Source organism: Apteryx mantelli, chromosome 8 (assembly GCF_036417845.1).
Source record: "Apteryx mantelli isolate bAptMan1 chromosome 8, bAptMan1.hap1, whole genome shotgun sequence".
Lineage (NCBI taxonomy): Eukaryota > Metazoa > Chordata > Aves > Apterygiformes > Apterygidae > Apteryx > Apteryx mantelli.
Genome location: NC_089985.1, coordinates 24882462 through 24899061, shown reverse-complemented (window position 1 = coordinate 24899061; position 16600 = coordinate 24882462). Strand labels below are relative to the sequence as shown.

The 16600-nt window shown below is 38.2% G+C and overlaps 1 long non-coding RNA gene across 5 annotated transcripts in view; it reads right to left on the bottom strand.

The window, feature by feature from the left end:
* LOC106499679 (uncharacterized) overlaps positions 1-16600 on the bottom strand; it is a 232340-nt gene that overhangs the window by 189807 nt on the left and 25933 nt on the right. For 4 of the 5 annotated variants that reach the window (XR_010884894.1, XR_010884891.1, XR_010884892.1 and 1 more), the window contains exon 4: positions 2692-2768. The exons of the other annotated variant lie outside the window; for it this stretch is intronic. This is a non-coding gene — a long non-coding RNA (uncharacterized lncRNA). The remainder of the gene's footprint in view (positions 1-2691; positions 2769-16600) is intronic. 5 annotated transcript variants of the gene reach the window in all.

The window sequence follows — 16600 nt, the reverse complement described above, 5'->3', positions numbered from 1 at the left end:
GATATTTCTGGTTGTGAGCAGACAGAAAAATGCGTTCCAGACATTCAGGTCCGGTCAGAGGTCGAGGTCACTCACCAGAAGGCAGGAGTTATTTTTTTCTTGCTAATACTTCCATTAAAAGTCTTTATATGGAGTTTAAAGTTACTGCTCAAGAGTGCCTGTTGAAGAGTAAGTGTCAAGTCTCAACCCAGAAGGACCTTAGCACAAAAGATAGATTTAACATTTGTTCTTATCTAGAAAGTGACTCCCCTCTCCCCAAATCTTGTATACGTACATATATACATGAATGATTTACCTGAGGCAGAAGGACAGTGGAAGATGTGGAAGAACCCTCTCCAAAATAAGAAACTAGGAAGTATAAAAAGAGGAAAGCAAAAGAGTTATGGAAAGTGGTGGGGGGAAATAAAGATTTTATACGTACCTTAACTGTTAGCAGAAGTAATACACAAAATGGATTTCGTTTGGGTTACCAGCTTTTATCCAGATTATCCAGACACTCAGCGTCTGGTTTAAGCCCACTATGTACCCATCTGTAGTAATGTCACATGAAGGATTAGCCTTATCTGACATTTGCAATGAATATATGATGGAAGAAGAGGAAAGAGTGTGAAATGGAGTACAATTGTTACAGCTTAAAAAAGTCAAGTGAAACTACAGCTTTATTTGCTGATTCTGATAATACCTGTGGGTTTTTTTTTGACTTTTTAAGCATTAGAGTATGCATAAAAAAGCCCCAACAAATCCTCAATGATTTTTTAAGAAAAGTAGGCAAATCAAGAAAAAAAAATTTTAATGGAATTTCATATTTACCTTTTACACATAACAAGAATATTACATAAAAATAAAGCCTAATTCTCCATGTTCAGTTATGACAGATGGGTGTGATCACAGAAACATTAAAGGCAGGTTTATCCTAATCCTGTAAATTGGTAAGCACCTCCTGAAGCGTCTTGAGTGCCTTCTAATCCTACTGAGGATAGGCTGCAAGTGCATGAAGAGGTAATGGGAGTAAGTAACAAGGGTAATGGCTGGCTTTCCTGTTGACAGGAGGAATAACATGTATGAAGAAGAACTGATATGTAGGAAATATCCTGATTTATCTAAACACAGAGATCAGAAATTGAGAAGATGTATATTTATGTTCCCCCTCAGTGAGATTATATTATATGTATGATATGGCCTTGGGCACAGGGCATGAGTTATAATTCAGAAAATCTGGCTACTCTTCCAGGCTCGGTCATTTGCTTAGCATCACACAGCGCCCCAGGCTGGTATCTTTACCTCTTGGCATCAGTATCTTCTTTCCACAAACGGTGACACTGAATTGACCTCTTCTCAGTAGATCGCAAAGTTGTACAAAAGTCACAAGATATAAGAATCTAGTATCATTATTAGTATTAATGCATTAGAATGTATGATGAAAAAGCTAATTTTAGAAGCAGAAAGGGAAACTCAAACTAAATCCTCATTAATGTTTTGATTTGGGGTGTCTCCTCTTGGGTGCAATCAAATATTCAGGACAGAGAAGCTGAAAATAAAGAAACCTACAAACTTGAGGCAGGTAGCACTTCCCTTGGAAAGACAAAATTCGAGTAACTATAGATCAGGTCAAGTTCACCAAGACAAACCTTCATCATATGATGGCTAGGAGAAAAGTCTAATGAAGACTGGACTACGTGGTTTGAGCCTAGGTACTATAAGAATATAGCAGATAATACAGCAGCAGGGCATAGCAGCTGAGCAAACAAGGTACATAGACAGCGACAAAGACAACCACTCTTCTCCCCACTTTAAAATAGGCGTACTAAGTCATCACAGCAATAAAGTATCTTGTGCAAAGTCACAGACGATGTCTGGGGTAGCTTAAGAACTAAGCCTCGGCCTGTTTTATCATAACTAAACTGAGAAGATTCCTATTGCTAACATAAGACATGGCTATCTCATTTCCTTTGGTGAGATGGCCATAACTAATAGCTGATACTAGCAAATACTTCTTCTTATGTGTATTATTAGATATGTCACATGTTCATGAAGTAGCTCATCACCTTTTTTTAGATGTCCAGATACTGCTGTTACCAGGCAGAATGTCACTAATGACTACATTTTATAAATCTGTGTGAGACATTATTATAGCACATGCTGTATTGGCACCATTGCCCGATACTGGATGCAATTACTTTGTTGTTGCTGTTATTGCTGAGGGCCAAGATCTAACAAATTAAATTTAGAGAACGTAAATAGGCTTATATGCAAATGGAATTAAATGCTGACACAAGGATAAAACAGCACTGGATTTAGGCAGGGCTCTCTCCCCCCAGTTTTTAACCAGTCATTAGATTTAAATTGAGCAGACAGATTCATCTTTGATGTAGCTCCACTGTAATCTATAGAACTGCAGCAAGGATGAACCTGGACCAATATGTTTTTAACGGTTTTGATGCAATGGCTATGCAGAGCAAAGTAGATGAACCAGATTTTTTTTTGCTCATAATTTATGAAATTATTTCCCCACCCCCAAATCCCTACATCAAGGAGATGAGTTAGTGCATAAAAATGGAGAGAGTAGGCAGCTGCATGCCAAATACCAGCTGCTGACCACATGCTCTGTACCCATAAACCCAAAGCCAAAATATTTATCCCTCACCAAATCACTAATTCTACTGTGGCATTTCCCAAACTTATCTGACTTACCTGTGATCCAGAAAGGACTCCTTAATGATGTGTGGACAGCTGGATCAGCACATGGTTTCTCCTCATTATCACTTGCACTGTATAAATAGTGAAGCACATTTAGCTTTTCTATAACATTAGTGTCACATATAAATAATTTCTGAAGTTGCCAAATAATGTTCTTTGGTCATCAGTAGAAGATGCGAAAAGAATAATGATTGTTGGTCTGATCATTGTATTAGAGGAAATCCATATTTCAGTAAACTTCAAAATCCCTGGTAGCATTTTGTGCCTTTATTACATGACTCTTCCCATACACGGCAAGTCGTTTAACAAAATGCTTTGTAAAATAATGTAGGACCAAAATACTCTGGCAATATGCAGTGTATATGCAACTAATGAGGAACTAGGGACCACTGCTAGTACCAGTCTGACAGATCCTGATTTTTTTGGCACCTAATCCTCTTCATTTTTCTCTCTCTTCCTAGTTTTTCATTGCTTCTTTTCAGCTGACAGCTCATTGCTTATTGATTTATTCATGGGTCTTATTTTTTTGGTTTTGAGGATTCTTTATTCAATGGTAAGTTCAGAGGAATTACAATTTACACAGCCACATCTCTGTATTAAAGCCATCAAATGGCACAGAGAACCTTTTGTACAGGCATGAGGTTTTACCCTTATTGAGTCACAGCTTTCACTCTTATATTACTTTCCCACACAAACAAGGTTCTAGCTTCTTTTTCACTGCAGACATATAATACTGCTTTAAGTAACTGCTAATGGCTAACCCTCTATATTTCAGGGAAGCGTGAGAGACCTCCTCCTGGCTCCTATGGCATGGTAACCAACAGCCAGATTTTGCAGATGATTTCATTGAAATATTAGAGTAGAATAGTGCTTTTTACTTTGAGGCCCATGGAGCCCCTGGGTTCACAATAGAGAATTAAGAGAAGTCTATTGTCATGTGGCTTAAATTCATGGCAAAAGTCCACAAATCAAAAATGGTTATTAACTGCTACTGCTCTGTTAACAGCATAGTAGCCTTGGAACCATAGGCTGCTCTAGGCAGACAGAGTAAAGCAGACAAATTTTTACAAGCAAAACTAAGTTCAAAGAAAGACTCACTTCAGATCAGATAGCATTAGCAGTACATCTCTTTCCCATAGCTGGAAGTGACTTAAAGTTTCCTAGCTCTTGTGTAAGCTTTGGGCACCTTGGCTTACATAAACAAACACAGTCAGGAATCAAACAAGACAAATACCTAGCATTGCACTTAAATTGGTGGGATTACCGACCGATCTTTGTTTTTACATTTGCTGTTCAGTAGCAAAACACTAGGGACACCAGCAAAGCAGTGCTTATCAGCAGTATTATGAACAAAGGTGCTAGAATCAGGTCTGAAACACATCTAAACTTTTTTTGCTTTCTTCAAACATATGTATTTGCTTCTTCACCATCCCTCCAAAAATTATAAGGATATTTGCCAGCAGCACATCTTGCTTACTGGAGTTTTTAGAAAACATGATCAGAATTATTTTGACAACATGCAGTCCTATTAAAATATGAACAACCAAGAGAATTACTGCAGTATCATGTATTTTAATGAAAAGTTAGTTCCAAAAAAAAAAAAAAAATTTTAACTGAGTTATGAAGACATAAGCCAATAAAAAGTGAGGAAACCAACTGCTTTCATTGTATACATCAAAGAGAAACAAAAGAAAATACCACCTTTACAAGTACATAAATGTATAACTTATAGGAAAATTAAGACTTTATAGTAGAGCAACAAGTACTTCAAGAACAAGAAGCATGAAAGTCTGAGTATTCCCCCTTTTTCCAATGGTACAAGTTTCAAGTTTTCACCTTGTTCATAATTTATTTTACATTAAAATTTGTTACCACCTCCCCAAAATGTATATTCCACTGATTTCAAAAAAGAGAAAATGGTCCCTCAAAAGAAAACATTTTACAATCCTTCTAAATTTTCAGTTTGGAAATTACAGTCATTTTCAAGTAATACAACTTTATGCTTATTTTCTAGAGCGCTAATCCTAAATATTTTGTTCTATTTAGTGTTTCGGTATGATCTGGTAGAAGCATATTCCACAGCACACCAGTTTTTCATTCTTCTCATGTGAAGAAAGCAGAGTTAGAAATGACAACTAAAGATTAGTATCTATTCAAGGGCATAAGCAAAACTAAGATACAGGACCTCTATTACTTAGGAAGTCAAATCTGCATTAAGCTGCCTTTTGAAGATTATTAATAAGGAAGTTTTCAACTCAATCATTATAAGCATATTTTTTTTCTAGTCTTTCAACAGATGAAAAACAAACAGCATTTTAAGGAGAGAAAGCCACATCAAGTCTTTCTGCCTCATCTCCAGTAAAAGAACTTGCCAGATTACTATCAGCCTCACAGGGTAACATTAACAGTTTGTCTTGAAACTCCAAGGTAAGTGGTCCATTAATTTTTAGATCTTTCTTCTACACTAGCTCTGGAATTTCTCCTTTTTGTCTACTAAACTATCCAAATTTATCTGTAGTTGCAAGAATGTAATTCTTAAGTGTGTTCCTTACATCTGCAAGGAATCCTTTTCAAAATCAGTTAAGGCATTCAAATTGAAAAGAGGCTGTCCATACAATGGGTTAATCAATTCAGAGGCATATTACAGGATTCAAGGTTGAAGTAATAACTAAAATGAACCTACTCAGTTATTTTTTAAAGTGCCCTTCAGTGCTCTGAGGTAACTGGCTGCTGTTCAGTGAAATCTCTCTGCTGCTCTGGGGCCCCCTGCCGTAATGTGAACACATACCTTGAGGATGCCAAGGCAACAGGGGCAGCTGCCTTTGCCTGGCCCCTGCATCTGGAAGAGCCAGCTAATTGCATCAGCAGCTGTGAGTGGTGCACAGCTCTCAGGTGGACATAACATTCTGTACTCTGAATATTCCCTCTTCACTTTTCCCAAGGCTAGAACCTTCTCTCAGCCTCTCACCCAAACTATATTGTTCCTAAAGAAGGTTTTATTACTTTGGGGAGAAATGAGTAAAATGGAGAGTCATAAAACAGTCTTTTATGCAAAACAGGAAAATAAACTCATGAACAGGAAGGGTTCAACATATTCAAGTAATTAATCCTCAAAGTAATCAAATGAATATCTAAAATAGAATTCTGAAATGGGTTCATTGCGAGAAACCACCACATCAGTTGGTGACCAACCACAACATAATTAGAAAAACAAATACAGGCAAAAGGAATCACCTGAACACAGAATCTGAGAACTACTCAGAGAAAGCATTTTACCACCTCTAATATGAGGAAACATCAAGCTTGCAAATATGTAGTCCAAAGAATGAAAAAAAAATGTTAGCTCCATTTTCAACTCAAGTCAATATGAACTGCTAGATGACCTGGCACTGAACTGTAAAACAGGAAAATCTGGATTCTGTTTGCAGTGCTGTGCCTGACTTGTTATGAAATTTGAATGGATCGCTACATGTCTCCATCCCTAACTTTTCCTTCTTATTACTCTTGAATTTGGTCAGCTACAGAAAGTATTGATCATTTCTCACAGTGGACACATCTATATTAAGATCAGAAGAGTGACTGAAGTGAGTGAAAACATTGCCAGAGAGGCTTCACTCTGCCTGGCTTGCTTAACCATCCTAGTGAGACTCAAGTTGTCCCAATAAGCACTGAGGACCTCTGGCAGAATTCTGCACCCTACGCTGTTGCCCATGTTTCCTGCCACCATGCCTTGGTAAAGGTTCTTTCAGCTCTGCCTACCAACCCTACACCCCCACCTCCTGATTGCGGCACGCAACAGTCAGTTTGTATAGGTGGCACCTGGAGCTCAGCTGGATCTCCCACGTACCACTTTACAATACGTACAACTAGGTGCTGCTCAAACGCAAATAACTTTTTTTGACTCATGGTTGAACTAGCCCTGCTTTTCTTCCACTTTGATGTTTAGAAGCACTCCCTGAAATTCTGAGCAATTCATGCCCTGTCTGCCTAGACCGTAGATCCCTGCAGTTAGTGTGCTGAGCAGTCAAAGGTCCAGCCCGTGCCCTCCACACCAGCCTCTGCGGCACAGGCACAGAACCAGAACATGCCAGGCAGCAGGTGTACTGCTTCCTTTTGCAAGCACTGCAACAGCCACTGCACAGGTGGTTGGTTAATGCAAACAATATGATGCATATTTCCTGGGCTGAGGGGAATTGCATCTTTCAGGAATTGTATCAAGCTCTGGCAAAAAATAATATAGTGAGGGAAAACATATTTCAATATGAGTGAGCTAATTATAATTCTGGCTCTTAATGTTTCCTAACAGCCAAAATATAAAGTCCAGCTGGCATGTCCTTCCGCCTGCCTGAAGGAAATAATCCCCATTTATAGTATAATCAAAAATCATGTTTCCATATTTTGTTGGGTTTTATAAGTTACTGCCAATACAACAGCCTACGGAAAAGCCTCAGATTGCTTTCCAAGTAATGGAGTACCAGGAAGAAAATGCTTCAATGTATATGCATTTCACCACCTCTACATTGGTTTAAAATGCATACAGGATTGCCTAGCTGGAAGTGAGGGAAAAAGAAATATCAGTCAAGAAAGGACTTTGTGAATCACATAGCCCTGTGCAATTAAGGGGCCATTGTTAATTTTCAGATTGTCATAAATCCATTTGAGAATTTGAGACAATTCAAAAAACAATTATGGTAGAATGAAGAGGGGATTAGGCAATCAGCTGAAATGAAATCCAGCCCACAGAAACAAAATGTTGCAAGAAACCAGCCCTGAAATATGCTGGGAGAATAAAAGGCATATGGAACTGAGCAACTGAGCACACATAGTCTTTTAAAGACCAAGGTTATTTGGCAAGAAGGCAGAGGCTTTTGCATAGCTCTGAACATTGTTTTGATAAGTACAGCAGGTCTTCTTTGTTTCAGTCAATCATAAACTAAAATGTTGAAACTACCACAGATGTAGGCAAACATCTGTATGGTTTTCACTCACTATACCTGTAGTAACAAATAAACAAACCTCTCTCAGTAAATATTACAGCACCACTTGCCCTGAAATAGCATTCTGAGTATGCACCTGCAAGGGCAGATAAATTTCCATAGTTCTCATAACCAAAACAGTGCACCTCAAGTAGCAGTTTGCAATGATCAAAACAGCATTCACATGTCTATTTTTAAGTGGTTTCTTTAGAGATATAATTATGATTTTGATTACAGATGCATGGATGTAAAATAAATTAAACAAATTCCAGGGTTTATTGAAAAAAATGTAAGGGACCAATCTTAAAAACTTTATTAACATGAGCAAGTCTTAAATAATTAACAACATTGGACTTCAGCAGAGTTATTCACATATGTAAGCAGTTTATGTAGCAGCTCTAACTGACTTAAAGCCTAGATGTGCTATCTTGATTAGCAGCCTTGCAAACCAAGCACAGGAGACCACATTCACTCTTTAGCTGATAGTCATCTTGGGAGTCCATAGTACTGGAAGTGTTGTAGCTTCACTTTGGTTCAGATTCTGAGATTGGATGTCTAATATGAAATGCCTCCTGTCTTCTATGCTGCATTGTGATTCAAATGCAATTTTCTGCACTGCACTCAAACACTCTACATTTGTATGCTCAGATATTCAAATTCCTTCAGTTTAAGTCAATGCTTATCCAAGCTATCCTGTCTACTACCACAATCTAGATGGAGAGGGCTTTGCTAGCTATAAGTGCTTGAAGAGACTGCTAGATTCTAGTAATTCCTGCAGTTGCAGAAATTCTGTTATATTCTTTCAGTAGTTAAACAATGTGCAAACCTAAATCAGGTTTAGGATGGCAGAAAGACAGAACAGAAATGTGCCTCTACACACCGCTTACTACTTCAGCCTTTGGCATTTATGACACCAAACCCTTCAACTGTTCTCTACACTTCTCTTCAATTTGCATTACATAACAGCATCATAAAGAGTGCACATTGAATTTTGAAGTACCAGTATTTTTTGACCTCCTAGTTCAAGCTATTCCTACATTATCGTGACAGATCTGTCTGTTACAACATTAAAGCACCTAACAGTCTCACACTACTAATGTCTGATTATTTACTAGCAACCGCAGCCAAATCCTAGGGATTTTCAGATTTCTCTCTTATCAGTTAAATACAAAATTCCATACAGTCAAGGTATAAAGATACCTTGACTGCCTGCGCACCTTAACTACATGTCCTTTTGAAATAACATTTCCTTGCTAGGGATCAAGTTAGTCGCCAACATAAACTCAGGAATAGCTAGCATTCAGGGACAGTAATCATATAGCAAATTTACTGATATGATTATACAAGTGAGGACTACCAGCATTATGTGGCAGTAAAAATAGCCTCCTGCATCCAGAGAAAGAAAACACCAAACCACTAAGTCACATGTTTAGGACTAGCAGTGGTGGTGGTGGTGGTGGTGGTGGTGGTGGTGGCGGTGGCGAAATACAAGAGTATTCCAAAAGCCAGCACTGTCACACGGTAGGAAGGTACGGAGGTGTTTCCATATGGACAACACTGCCAACTGGAGCAACCACCCCTGGCACATCAGAGGCCTTGACAAGAGCCCCATAGGGAAGCTGCAGCTCTCCAGGTCTGCAGGGAGGGCCTGGGGCCTCTCCCTCGGGCTGGGACAGGCAGAGGCAGTGTCCTTGCCTGCAGGAGGCGTGCTCTGGTTGAGGAGTTGTGTTGCCAAATCAGTGAGCTGCAGGAAGAGGTGAGCAGACTGCGCAGCATCAGGGAAGATGAAAATGAGATTGACAGGATCTTCACAGATAGCTGCTGAGATGAGAGCCTGAACCCCTAATTACACTGAAGGAGGGGCAGCCAGAGACTGTGCTCATGCAAGTGGCAAATGGAGATTCTCAAGGGGGTGAAGACTGGAAGCTTGTGACTTTGGGTAAGAGGAGGAAAGCTCATTCTCCACTCACAGATCTGCAACTGCAGAATAGGTTCAGTTCCCTGGTAGTAGACAAGGGGTGAAAGTGCTGCCTGGGGAAGCATCAGAGCTGGCCAAGCCTGAACCATGAATCAGCACCCAGAGGAAGTGGCAAGTGATCGTTGTGGGAGAAGACTCCCCTCTGCAGGGGACAGAGGACCTCACCTGCTCACCTGTCTTGCTACTTAGGGAGGTTTGTTGCTTGCTGGGGGCTCAGATCCAGGATGTTGCAGAGAGACTGCCAAGGCTTGTTTGGCCCTTGGACTATCACCCCTTGCTGCTCATCCACGTGGGCACCAACAGCAACTAAACTTCCTGACATCTGTTGTAAGAGCAACGTGGGAGGATGCAAGCACACAGATTACATTAGCAGAAAAAGGTTAAAGAAGGAAAATGTGGGCCTGGGGCTGAATGGGGTGAGTGATTTAGTGACAGCAGTCAAAGAAAAGGTAGAGATACTCAATACCTTCTTTACTTTAGTCTTCACTAGCGAGGTCTGCCAGAAGAGGTGGCGTTGGGGCAACCTAACAGCAGCCTTCCATATTCAGAGTGGTGCTTGACAGGACGACAAGAGAGAAGAGGCATAAATTGAAATAAGAGATGTTCCAACAGGATTTAAGGAAAAACTTCTTCACCATGAGGACAGTCAAGCAATGGTCCAGAGAGATTGCGCAGTCTCCATCTTCGGCAGTTTTCAAAATCTGAGTAGATAAAGCCCTGAGCAACCTGGTCTGACCTCAGAGCTGGCCCTGCTCTGAGCAGCAGTTTGGTCTAAAGACCCCCTGAGGTCCTTTCCAACCTGAATTATCCTAAGATCCTATGAACTAGGCTAACACTCTTCATCCCAGCAAAGAGACAGCTAAAAGGGAAATATGAGAGAAGTCTAAACTCATGACTGGCATAGAGAGGAAAAAGAGAATCAATTATTCACCTTTTCCTCTAATAAAAACAAGGTGGCATTAAATGAAACCAGCAGGTCCAAAACAAACAGGAGGACCTAGTTCTTTATATCATGTATACTGAAGCTGCGGAACTCCTTGTAATGGAATATGGTAGATGCTTGAAGATACATAGGTTCAAAGGCTATTGGACAAGTTCATATATGTCATAATTCCATGGAGGGTTACTAAATGCATAGAAACCACCACAGATATTTCTTGAGTCACAAATGACTGTAGGCTAGAAAAGCATTCAGGTGGTATACTGATGTATTTGACCTATACTTTCATATTTTTCTCTAGGTTTCACTTGTTTCAGTAACGTGCTAAAGCTGGTATCTCAAAGAGCCAAACAGTGTAACTGAAAAGACTCCCACTAATTTAGAGGGGTTTTGGATTAGTTCCTGCTTTCCATGAGGAAAGTATAAGGTTCAGGAGATTGGAAGACAAGATGGGCCATAAACGAATCGGACATGGTCCACGAAAGTCTGAGAACTACCAAATTGCTAAGTACTCAAAATTGCGTGCAAAATAGGAATAAAATATTGATTTCATTAAAAATGTTAAGGACTACTTAATTCAACAACATTTTATATGTTTGCATATTTATTTCCAAATTTGCATATCTGTTTGCATATATCTTGTAAAGCTGAACGTTAATTATACTTTAAAATCATGTATAAATTGTAACCAAGAATGTTGTACGAATTTTTGAAATAAGAGACACGCTCAAGTACCATTAATTATAAACTGCCATTTAAAGCACACTGAAGCAGACCTCATATTGAAAAAATATTGAGTCCTTGACAAATAAAAAAGGCAGCAAGAGTTATTAACTGGTCTAGCTGATTAAAAGGCATCTCCTACAAGCATAGCACTGATTTTTTTCTCTCTCTCCAGAGCATGGCTTACTTCTACTCCGAAAAGACACATGATAATGTGCTGGCCAACATAAATGCTGATATATACTGCAATTATGATTCATTTGCTTATAACTTCTACCTAGGGTGATTCTCTTTTTTAAGTTTTATTCATATAAAAATGACAGTAATCTGGAATAATAAACAAATAAAACTTCATGGGCTATTTTAATGGACTAGTATCAAATGAGATGAGCTGAAGTGATTTTATCACATGCTAATTAGATTTGTAAAATGATTCTGAGTAATTCAAAAAGCATTTACACAAGGTCAAATCTCAGGCAGCTTCCAAAAACCTAGACTTGCTAAATATACAAGATATGTTGATCTGATTATCACTTAAAGTGGCAATTAAAGACAGTTAAATTTCAAATAGTTTTAGATATAAGTCCAAAGTCAGGTGTCCCAATAATTATTAAGAACCAGGAGTTTCCTAAAAAAAAAAAAAAAAAAAGAGAGAGAGAGGGAGGTTTCTTAACAAGAATATTACTTGTAAATTGGACTTAAGTCTAAGTTTTGTGAGACATCTATTCTTCCCCCACATCCTTTCTTCTTTAACCCATGCTCAAGGGTAAGCAAGTGGTTACATAAGAGGATAGCCTTACTCCAACACAAAGGACTCTGGTTAACATCTAACCTTGCATGTACCACCGCGCCATCACTGTTCACATTTGCAGAGGTTAACTTAGATTTGCGCTAGATTTTAATAGCTGTTGATTCCTGGCATACTATGTCAGTATTAAAAAAAATCAAGACCACTTTTCTTGCTCTCTCCAGGAAAGTAATGCGAAACGCAATGAGTTTTGACTTTCAATTTTTCACGTTTTTCAATTTTCCTAGTTTTCAGATTTTTCTCCCCCATCCTCCCATTCCACAAAATATTCTGCAGCAGGGAACAAATGCCCTAACTCCTGACCTTTCATAAAATTACATGCCAGCACTCCTAATAGTAACTGATTCTTGGCTTTAGTTCTTTCTCCTGTATCAGCTATGTACTTAAACAAAAAAAAAAAAACAAACAATGTGCCTTTATCAACATGGCTCAGAGCTATTAGTGGATACTAATTAACCTGTTTAGATCCTGAAGTCAGGTGTATTTTTATATATATGTGCGTACAAAGTAAAGCAAGATAATGAATGGTAGAGTTCAGAGAACTGCGAATACTATTTTTAAAATTAGCAACCAGCACAGCATTAAGAATGGTTGTACGGAGAGAAAAACTTCCACCATGGTTAAAAATGCAATGACTCTGAGTCACTAGACATGTGATGCTTCTCTTCTAATGCCACTGTGTCCTTCACCTACAGCTGTGGAACATTTATTTTGAAAATAGGAAAAATAGAAAAGGTTGTTTCTGTTTCTTCAAACCAAGAAATTCTGTAGGATAGGAGGGAAGACAGGAACCTGACAGGATGCTGTTCCATGGCTGTAATTTTCCACTCTAATGACAACCTAAAAAGAATGAATTAGTACAGTGCTGGACAGGCAATGGATAGTTCTCTCTCCTGGCATACTATATTCTGATGGCAGCAAAATTCCATGGTTAAGGCACTAACTAGTATTAGATAGTCCATCTGTTTGTAACAGAAGCATTCTGTAGTTCCTGTAACAGAAGGACATCATACTGATATTTTGTTATGGAAGGGCCTGGAACTACATTTTTGGGAGAATCAGGATCCAAATGCAGCTCACTGTTGTAAAAATGCCAATTATAGACATAAGCCAAAATCCTGACACAATGCTAAGTCTTCAAACTCTGGTATGGTACCTAAGTATAGAATCCATTTCTTTCCCTGAGTTTTCATAATGATACTTTCTATTTGGGTAAACATGGAATTAATATGGCAGAATGATTAAAAAAAGATTGCAACATGTTAAACTAATACAGTTCAAACTTTAATTTCCTCTGTTCCTTTATTACGGTTTGCTGCTTTGACACACAACAGCAATTGCACCAAAGTTGGGACAGAGTAACTAATGAGTAGATGGTAGTGGTATTAGTTAATAATGGTTCAGCAATGTTAATACAGCAATTTATGGTTTGTGTTTGTCATCTTTGTTTAATTTTAGTGTAAGTAGGTAATTCTTTAAGGTCCAGTAATAATCAACGTCAGCACAGTTTGGCATATTCAAGACTTGCAAGACTAACAGAGGTAAGCTAATGTCTAACTAAAATCTTTTTCTTGATTTTTTCAAGACTAATTATCCTCTCAAGTGTTTCAGCAGCAGATAAGTTTCTCAGCTGTAAGTAATGTATCTGCAGCCAACACTTCTCCATTTATGAAAAAGCCCCTACAAATACCAGTGTACTTGTCAGTGATTTTCATATGCAACATGTCTTAAACGGCTGCTTTACAATATGAAGCAAAAAAAGAAAGACCTGATAAAAGTGCTAACTCCTTACTAATTAGCAGTCTATTTTTCAATATTTTGAAATGGAATATACAAACAAAAATAAGGAAAAAAATACAACTTAGGACTAGCTTAAACCAAAGGAATAGGAAATGGAGAAGAAAGGAGGCAGTTACCATTCACAACATCTTTCTTATCAAAAAAATAATAAATTTTATGCCCACACCCAGTAAAAGCATCTTGAAAATACCACATGAAGACAGTAGATAAGTGTTTGATTGCTGTCTCACTGACCTGCTATCTGGCCTTGGGCACGTCATTTAATTTCTCTCATCATATCTTTTTTTCTCTCATCACTCAATTTATTTTGATTGGTGAGACTTCAGGACAGGTATCCTTCTCTTATAATGGAGATACGGGAGCCTGATGGCTCATCAGTGCTTACAGAACAACCACAAAAATTGGCCACGTCTGGATGAGTACTCAAAACATCATGGGAGAATCCCTGTCCTTAAGTTTTGGCCTCTTATGTACTAAACTTTCAGACTTTCTGCATCCTTCAGTCCAAAAAAACAAAAGCCCATAGCCACCTGAAATTTCAGTTATAGGCTTCCATGTAAAATTTCTAGCATTCTCTGCTCTGCCTGTAGGACAGAAATACCACAGCAGCACTTCTATTTCTTAGTCTGAAATCAAAAAAGGTCAGTTACTGAAAATAACAATAAACAGACATATCTATTTCCCTGCTCCCCCCAAAAGTCCAGTCTGAGTTTCACTGGAATCCAGGTATAGGTTTCTGGTCCATGTTTATTTTATTAAACTTCTAATCCTTCCCAGCTATTATTTTCATCTGTGTGATGCCAATGAGAGCCAGTTAGTTCTAGTCACAAAGTCTAAATCCCAAAGTCAGCTCACTTATTTATTTGATAGTTATCGAACATATCATATAGATATCTTCTTCCAAAAGGTATTCAAAATTTTTCATTTCATGACATTCACAAAGGTATTTTAAACAGAGGGAATTCAGAACAAATTTAGTTTCTCCAATAACATTTTCTCTTAAGTTATCAAAATTTCTAATATACCCATTTTTGTATTGGCCAAACACCAGTATTAATGGTTATTCTGCAATAACAATTATTTGGGTGAGTGAGTCCAATTTTTTAATGGCCTGGAATTCACCTCTGTGTGTACAGCCAGCTGAAAGCTTACTCAATGATTCTTTGTGCTGAGCCATTTTGACTAGAAAAAAAAACCTAATTACAGAAGGATTTGTCTGTCTTTTCTGTTAGGCTGTAGGAAAGGCACTGGCATACTGGTAGCTCACATACCCACTGCAGAATCGGTGCAGTTAGTATGGAGCTAGGTTCCAATTCCTGTACTTCCCAGCAAGGTCTACTACACCGGAACAAAGTACTTTCATCCAGAAAGTGAGGAATTCTGTTGAGCAAAAGTTTTAAGAAAATGCAAAATAATTCTTACAAAAAGACTTTTGATCTTTCAGGATTGCAAGTAGTACAGTTTACACTATATGCACCCTTTAAGAACACTCCCTTTTTGGATGCTTAACAGAAGCTTGCACTGGGACACTAATTCAATGTTAAGTTCAAAGCGTAAGTTGACTAATGATCATGTTATGTAATAATATGATTCTTTTTCTTGAGGGTCTGCAGTCCAAATGATGAATCTTACTTATTAACTTGAGAAGATACAGTTATCAGCAAATGCTTACAAATTTTTCTGCCGGTATCTGCACACAAAGCAAGAAATTCAACAAGTATACACACAGCCTGTGCAACTTAATATAGAATGTTTCCTATACGCTTGATCAAATTAATGGCCTCTCCAGCACCAAAGATGAGATCCTATTCTGCACATTCTATTCTTTACAGTGACTTCCCCAGTTTTGAGCAGACATATGTTTAGCAAGATGATTCATCTGTATATACTAATTTGCAAACTAAAATATCATTGCTATGTAAAAAATAAAAGACTGGACCATCCATTCCCGAAGGTCTCATTTCTTGTAAAAGCATGCAAATGCAGTAACTAAAGTAAAAGTATGTAAAGATCAATATTATCTTATATCATCAATTACTTTACTTGTTTAAGACAACCATTCAGTTTCTGCATCCAGTTTTCCCTCTGCTTTTGTAGCAGATGGTGTCTTTAGAATGGCGTATGCAGAACAGTTGTCTCCTCTTGGGAACAGCTACTGAGCAGGACTTGTGATTCCCATTCAGTGGAAGAAATGGTGATGGAGAAGGGGAGAATGTAATTTCCTCCTTTTCCAAATTAGAATAAAGAATAATTAACACTGAAAAAATTCCTGTGAGAAAGTGGAGTGACTCTTTTTAGGGTGATTGAAGTACCTTGCCATCGTAGTCTTATCAACAGAGTCCATTCTGATAACATTGCATGAAGAGTTGTACAAAAATAAGTTTTAAAGGCATTTTTGTCTTGTTGAGATTTTTAAGCACAAGTCTATATAAGTCTATCGTAAGTACTACTTTAAATCATTAGAATTTTAGATAGCTGTGGCTGGCAATAAGCTACTATCCCGTGCTTTCGGGTAACTCTGCAATGTGTCAACTGGTTTTGGTTCCTCTAACAAGGCAAAAAGTCAGTGGGCCCTAAAAGATAGTGCATAGACTTTTTGCACTAGCCTTCTGGCTGCACTTGTATCTGAGATAAAAACAGAGGTCTCGGTCAGAGTTTTGTGCATCATTTCCAACTTA